The sequence below is a fragment of the Aythya ferina genome (genome assembly GCF_964211825.1).
Source record: "Aythya ferina genome assembly, chromosome: 25".
Classification (NCBI taxonomy): domain Eukaryota; kingdom Metazoa; phylum Chordata; class Aves; order Anseriformes; family Anatidae; genus Aythya; species Aythya ferina.
In genome coordinates, this window is record NC_140323.1 from 981,100 (window position 1) to 988,904 (window position 7,805).

Genomic DNA, 7,805 nt, shown 5'->3' on the forward strand with positions numbered 1-7,805 from the left:
GAGCATCGGAGATGAGAAGTGACGCCGCATCATTTAGCTAAAGCGCTCCAGCGACACGGGGCACACGATCGATACACGGAGGCCGAGGCTCCATTACTTATAAGAAGTGCTTCAGAGAGCGCTTTGGAAATGCGAGCCCTCTCCTGAGACCTCTCCTAGATGGTTTCAGATTAATTGTTACAGGTTTGTTGGTTTGTTTTTATGGAGGAAAGGAGATTTGTGTTTTTTTCCCAACCCTGGAGTTTTACCATCATCTTTTCTCATTAGGACAGTGGCAGGAGGTCAATAGAGTCCCCTGTCTGAGCGAGATTTGTCCGTAATTTGAAAGGGAAACTTTGGGATGTGCAGTGTTCAGAGTCCATTCCTGAGCTCACCGCTGTTCCTCTGCCTTTCAAAGAGCACTACGGAGCACGCAGCCACCTCCCTCTGCCAGCCTCCTCCTCAAGCACAAAAGCTTTCTACTAAATATCAAGGCCTAATGGACAGATTTGGGCTCTGCTGCTCTCCAGCCTCAGGATTTCTAGCTAAATGCTCTCCGAACCATGCTTCTGATGACATTTTGTTCCCAAGGACAGGAACAAAGAGGAGCAGAAACCTCTGCGCCCCAGGCTGCTTTGCTGAGGTTAGTCGTACAGAGAGGGCAGGTCAAGAGCCTGCTCCCCTCCCTCTCCCCATCCTTCTCGTCTCCACTCTCTCTGGTGTTCGGTTTTGTTAATTATTTTGGAATCTAGAGAATAATCTGTTGTCAAATCCCGCAGAGCAAATTGAACGTCAGGTTTTCAACCCGCTCTAATAAAGCAGATGGTATCACAAGCCTGTAAATCTCCTCCCAACTTCAATGCATCTAAATGCTGACAGATTATCCATTAATGGGCAGATTAATCCTGAACAGCAAAAACAGTGGGAAGGAAAATACATGCTTTTGTCTCCATAACAGGGAAAATGAACACGCTAATATGTACAACTCACAGGAGAGGTGAAGCTATGTCTGTGATGAGCGTGGAGAACAAGCAGCAGAGCTTGGAGGCACTGGGAGGACGTGCACAGCCAAAAAGAACAAACACCACATGCAAACAAGAAATACTCCGTCTGGAATGACCACGTGCCAATGGAGAATTCAACGGCAAATTGCACCCCAGGTACCATATGCTGTGAACTAGATCAAATGCCTGTGGTTTGTCAGCTAGGCTTCTTCCTGGTGTAGAACCTCAGATATTTCTGAAGGGCTGCAGGAGAATCCTGCTCGCACCTGTTTAAGAGCAGCGGTGAAGGCGCTGCCCACACTTGCCAGGCAGTTGGCTCTGTGCTGCCAGCTGAGAAAGCTTTCAACCCGTTTTCCCACATAAACCAAGTTACTGTTGAGGTTTTGATTATGTCTTTCCCTTTCCTTTCCTGCCCTGGGACTGGGCATGGGGTTCCTGCAGGGCTCAGGCTCCTCTCTGCCCACACCAGATTTGTCCAGCTCCTCTTTGCAAGTCTCACAGCAGCGAGTGCTCCTTCACCAGCCACCATACACCCAAGTAAAGGATTTTTGGTCTGTGTCAAAAGCTGCGGCCCCCGCCAGCACAGCAGCCCCTTTTCAATGCCATCCCCTCCTCTCCCCACCGCTGATTTGCTTGGCAGGTGTGAAATATTAATTGCCTCACATGGGAGCTTGGCTCACTGTCTGTCGCATTTGACTGAAATATCATTCTCTGCCGCAAATATAATTACTGGGGGTCTGGGTTTTAAAAATAGCCTCTCGCCTGTCTGTTAATTAGGAGCCATGCTTTGCTACACAACGAGATATTTTGGTTAATTATAAAAGAGAAAAGGACAAATTTGTCACGTCTTTTGTTTTCGTTCCACCGCGTCTCCCCGTGGCAGCGGCGCGGTGACGGACTGCTCAGCCGCCAGCACCAGCTGCTGCCTCCCGCTGGAGGGGCTGCTCCCGCCCCCTCGCCGTGCTCAGGTTTGAACAAAGGAAAGGAAAATTCTTTTCTGTCAAAGCTGAGACTCTCCCGAATCCGAAGCAGTGAGGCGTCATTGCAAAACCTACTGCTGGAAGCGCTGCCCACAGCTGAGCTGGCAGCGGAGCCTCCTTTCCCCCACTGTTCCCAAATTCACAACTCCTCTTTTAAGGCTTGCTAAACGCTCAACCCATACATCTGTTTGGTTTAAAAATTATATAATAATAATAATAATAATAATAATAATAAAGCCATTTCTTAAGTGCCAGTGCAAATAGAGGAGAGTGATGACAAGCTTAGAAATGGCAGCTGGAAGTGCTAACAAACCTCCCCTTGGCCTCGTGTGCTAATTAATAATGTGTTAATAAACCTCCAGAAGAACACAGATCAATAAGACTGCTGCGTTTCCAGGCCCTGCCCAACGCCCTGCAGCACCAGGTCCAACACAGCACTCTGCTGAGCGCACTCGCTGGAGCAGGGGGCCCGGCCACAAGCTGACACCCAGCGGTTTTGGGGACACACTTTGTCAGCAGCACAGGAGCTGGCACAGCCCACAGCCCCCACCCAGGGCTCCCACTGCCCCCAGGACCACCACCAGCACAGCAGTGAGTTTGGCATGCTGCTCAGAGTCCCCATTGCCACCTCAATAATCAGCTTTGGAGAGAAGAGACCAACCAGACAAACCGTTCAACCCACGGGGTGATGCCCAACAGCCTCTGAAGGTGGGGAAGCAATGTTCAGCAAGAGGTGGCTCTTGGCTATGTACCTGGGCAGCACCAGTAAAAAAAAACTGAAACTTTATTTTTAAAAGTGCAGAGAGGGGAAGCAGGAGCAAAGATGTGTTTTGTCCGTAGCTGATGCTGGAATCGCCTGGTATTCAGATAGGTGCACGAGGGAAACAACCCACTCGGCACGGCGCCACAGATTCCCTCTCCCTTTCACAAATGCAATTTGTATTTCTGGGTCTATAAATGATCAACAACAATACTTTGCATTAAGATGCATTGATAGAATGTTTTATAATTATTTATGTAATTATCCAGCATTTCAAAGAACCCATGATAACAGCTTAAATTGATGTATTAAAACAGGCATAATAATTATTCCAACAATATTGAATGTTGTTCTGTCAAATAATAATTTCATATGTATTAAGAAAGCTTTCAGAAACAGCACCATAATTCAAGATGCTACCAGATTAATGACAATAAAATTCCATACCCTTTTCCTGAAAAGAGACAGAACTTTATATATGGAAATTTATATATGGAAAATTAAATATGTATGTCCTGAGCATATATGGACGTATTGTACATCAAAATTGCTAAGAAATGGAAGTGGGATAGAAAAACTCTTTAGCCTAGAAAAATTGTGCAAGGATTACAGTGCGTCAGAAACTTCTCTAGCTAGCAAAGTAACCAGGAATACAAAAAGCCTCTAAACCAGTAGCCTTGATGGCATCTTTGTTGCCCAGATCTCACAGTAAGCCACATCCATATTTGTCTTCCCAGACTTAGTCATAGCTCCTACTGGGGGGAACAATAACAGCAGAAAATTCAGAGGTGTTCCAATATATAAGAAAATCCCTCTAACTGAACTGCAGCAAAGTTGTGCTTGCCTTCTCCTTCTGCCACTGCTTCAGTAATACTTAGAGTGGCACAAATTTTATAACCTTGTGATGAAGATTAAAAAATAAAGCCCAGTAAAAATCCTTGTGAATTATTGAAATTGTAGCTCATTATAATAGTAGAAGCGAGTCTTTATTTTCAGTAAGTGACATGGGAGCAGAAAAATGGCAGGATAATGATGCTCAGGCAGAACAATTATTTCATTGTGATAGAGAAGAGTAAAGTTTATCACTTTGATTACTACCCTGACTTTTTTTGTGCATCCAGCTTGGAAGCCAATAAATCTCCGTGGGGGTTTCTGGTGCTCTGTCTCTGCCCCTGGATGCAAAAACCTGGATCTGACCAGGTGGTGCTTGGTGCCCCAGCACGCTGCCGCAGCCTCTGCCCTGCATCGTGCGCCCGGTTCTGCCCAACACACTGAATTCATGCCAGCCTCTACTCCTCAATTAGCAACAGAGAGCTCTGACACAAAGACGTCGGGCTCGGACAAAAGGCAAGCTGAGGATTTATGAGGTGGGGTCCCACCACTGGGCAATGCCAAGCTCAGGGAGTGATGCTGTGGATAATTGTCAGACCCAGCTGCCAAGTGCCTGAGGGGGAGCAGAAAGGGATTTTTTTTTTTTTTTTTTTTTTTTTTTTTTTTTTTTTTTGTGGCCTGCTTTCTTACATTCAAGGAAAAACCCAGGGGACCCGAGAGGCTTCCACCTGCGGGAGCTGCCAGTCCCGAGCAGGGAGCAGGTTACCTCCCCGCCTGCTCCTCCTGCAGCACTGCTGTTTATGCTGGCATTTCCTCTCTCCTTTGGGTATGTTTGCATGACACTTTGCCCACAAAACATGTCAGTATGATGCACGGTGGAAGAATGACATAACTTTTATCAAGGGGAAATTTAAGGCTTAAGTGCCTTTAAAATGCTGGCATCACTCACCATATGTGCTAGCTCTCTTAGAATATTACACCCATTATATGTAATTCTTTCTCCTCTTGGAGAAATATTAGCATGTACTTTTCTCCCCGTCAATCACTTTTTTGACCTTTGCATCATCAGCTGTCTTTAAGATGGTCACATTTACGCTGATGTCTGTGCCTCTCAGAGCCTCTGCTAATAACACACCACGAAGCCAGGCTCGAAATAGGATTCTTGTACATTCATGCAGCATGTTCCCTTCAGGGAATTCAAGCTGCTTCAGACTCAGTTCTGAGGCTCACATCCCTCAGTAGAGAGGAGCAGCCATCACCAGGGCAGACTTGAGTCGAACCTTCCCTGTGCTCAGCCTGCTCCCTGGGGACGCTGGTGCCCCAACACACGCTTACCCCACCGCTTGGACACATCTCACTCGTGCTGCACCAGCCATCACTTCTTGTGATGTCCCAGCCTTGTTCCCAGCTTGCATTAAACACAGCACAAGCCTTTCACAGAGAAAAATTCAAATACTTCTAAAGCCAGTTTATTTATGATCCTTTGCCCCTCCGTATGATGTTTTGGTTTCATTTACTGTTTGCCCTGGTGTGCAGCTACAAGTCAGACCCCAAGCATCTTGCAATGACAGCATCTCGGGTCACAGGAGTGAACACAGCCCCCTTCATCTCTGTGACTCTTTCAAAGAAAGAACGGGAAGGAGAGGGTAGAGAATACTGCAATTTTCAGCATTATTCAAGTTAGCCATTCTTTTGTCAGACATCTAAGCAAACAGACACTCATCTATATACAGAGAAGCATGAGGAAAGCATGGTCAGATCAAACTTATTTATCTGGGGATGTAGAAGCAGAAGTGTTTGGTTTGCTTGTTTTTCACATAGTCCCTCATATACACCTTCCTTCTCGTTATTTGAGGGGACTGCCAAATTCAGGCTATTATTATTATTTTAATCTTTGGGATTATCAGGATTAAAGCCATGGCACGCGGCTCGCTCTGCATGAATCCCTGAGCCCATCATTAACATCTCCTTACCCGCACAGAAGGGGCTGTGCAAGGATTGTGTTTCATTGTCTGCAGACAGGGGGGGCAGACACACGGCCAAGGCGGGCACAAACCGGGGAAAAGCAGAGCTGGACAACGGCAAACATCCTGCAGCAACGTGCTTTAGGAATAGAGGTCCCATTTCACCCCGCAAAACACGAACCCTGCGCCAGCTGCTGTTTATTCGCCTGGTTCAGGCAGGGAGCGACTGCAGGGCTGCGGGAACCTCTCGGGGGGCCGCGAGAGGGCGGTGGGGAGCAGGAGGAGGAAGAGGAGAAGGAGGAGAAGGAGGAGGAGCAGGAGGAGCACCACCAGCAGTAGGAGGAGCAGCAGCAGCCGCCGCCAGGCCGCGCTGCCCCGCGCTCCCCTTGCCCGGTGCCTGCGCTCGCAGCACCCCCGGGGCTCGGTTCTCTCTGCAAAACGCCCGGGACCCCCCAGGAACGGCTGAGCCGGGCCCTGGGAACCCCAGAACAGCAGCAAGCAGGCTGGGCAGTTACCAGCTGAATGCACCGGTTAACCCATCATTGCTCCAGAGGTGAAGCACCCCACAGCACCGCCCACCATCACCCGGCCCCCGGACACAGCTCCCCAATGGGGCTGGAGGTGGCCCCGCTGAGAAATCCCATTCCTTGCCCTGAATGGGAGGTTCTGGCGAGAGCCATATGGCTTAATGAGGCTCTTTGTGCAGGTGTGTGTGTTGTGTGGCTGCTGCTGCGTTTCTGGGTTGTGATTGCGGTAACAGATGCTGGAGGAGAGAAAAGTTTTAATCCTGGACCTCGTCCTGCTCATTACGGCCTCTGCGAGCTGCCACTTGCACCCCAAAGCTGCTGCTTAATGAGCCTCACTCAGCAGCAAGAATCAATTAATACTCAAGCACCTTGGCTCAGCCCTGGTGAATGCAAAGCCACAGAATTAAAGCAAAAACAAGCAGAAAGTGAACCTGGTGAACTCCTCCAGCCACAGCAAACCTCAAGCTGTGCTCCTCAGCCCTGCCGTGTCCCACACCCTGCTCCTGTCCTGGCCATCTGCAATATTTCAGGTGGCTTATTTGTGAAACACACGGTGAGAAGGAAATTAAAAGCCCCACTGTATGCAAATGGCAACCCAGGCAAATGTTCTGCTGAGCTCTGGGGAAGGAGCAGCTGTGATTTGCCAAACCAACCAGAAAATTAAAAAAAAAAATGTTTTACAACAGGCAGAGGGCATGTGCCTGCGTGCACACAGGTGTGTGGGGTGGGGTGGCTTTGGGCAGGTGGCAGGTCCCCTCTGTCCCTCCCAGGGTGACCCGTGGTACTTGTCCGTGAGGATCTGCAGCCCCTCGGTGCTCCTGTCCCCTCTGCCAGAGAGCACTTCTGTCCTGACAGCCAGGAAGGGTGACTGAGGGAGATGTGGCCTGTAGCTTTGGGCTGCAGGACAGGGAACCAGGCAGCTGGAGGGCTCCTTCCCTTCTAGGGGGCTAGCTGCAGGTTTAAGCACCTTTTGATGCCAGGAGGACACCCTCAGCTGCAGGGCTCAACAGAGATGGGAAAACACAACCCATCGGAGGTGCGTGTGGGTGCGTTTTTGTCAAGACTGGTGACTGCAAACTTCTTTCCTGAGCGGGCAGTTCTGCTGCATCCTTATTAATCCAAAGATCGTATCCATATTAATCACTCCACAGATTATTACTCAACTCAGAGTCATTACCAAGCAGCTAATCCTCCAGCCCATGCACAGGGGTATCAGCTCCCCCCAGCCAGCTCCTCGCTGCTCCCTTGCAGATGGAGGAGGACTTTGCACCGTTTCAGAGGTGAGGCCTTGGGAGCCAGCTCCTGGCAGAGCCCCCGTTTGGCAGCTCCGTATCAAAAGGCAGTGGATGTATTGTGTGCCTGAATGATGGCTTTGGCTGATGCTTGCAATTAGCACAGCACTGAGACCACTGTGGATGCTGTGCCAGTGCGCACCAAGCCCCAGCAGCACCCAGCTGGTCCGGCCCCAGCGGGACACCCAAGGCTCTCGTGTGCCAGACAGGGATCTGCAGCAGCACCAGAGGGCGATTCAGCTCAGCAGGGGTGGCTTTATCTTCTCGAAGCACCGAGCTCTTTTATATGGCTGTAGTGGGACAGGTGAACCCAGGAGCTGCTGGCCAGGGCGGTAATTTCGGTGCCAGCCTCGCAGCCAGCACAGCGCTGCTGCAGCCACGGGGCCATCCTCCTGCTGCTACCTGTGTTGGCAGGAAGACCAGACCACGAACAAAGCAATCCTTTGATTTATCTGTTAAAGTGGATTT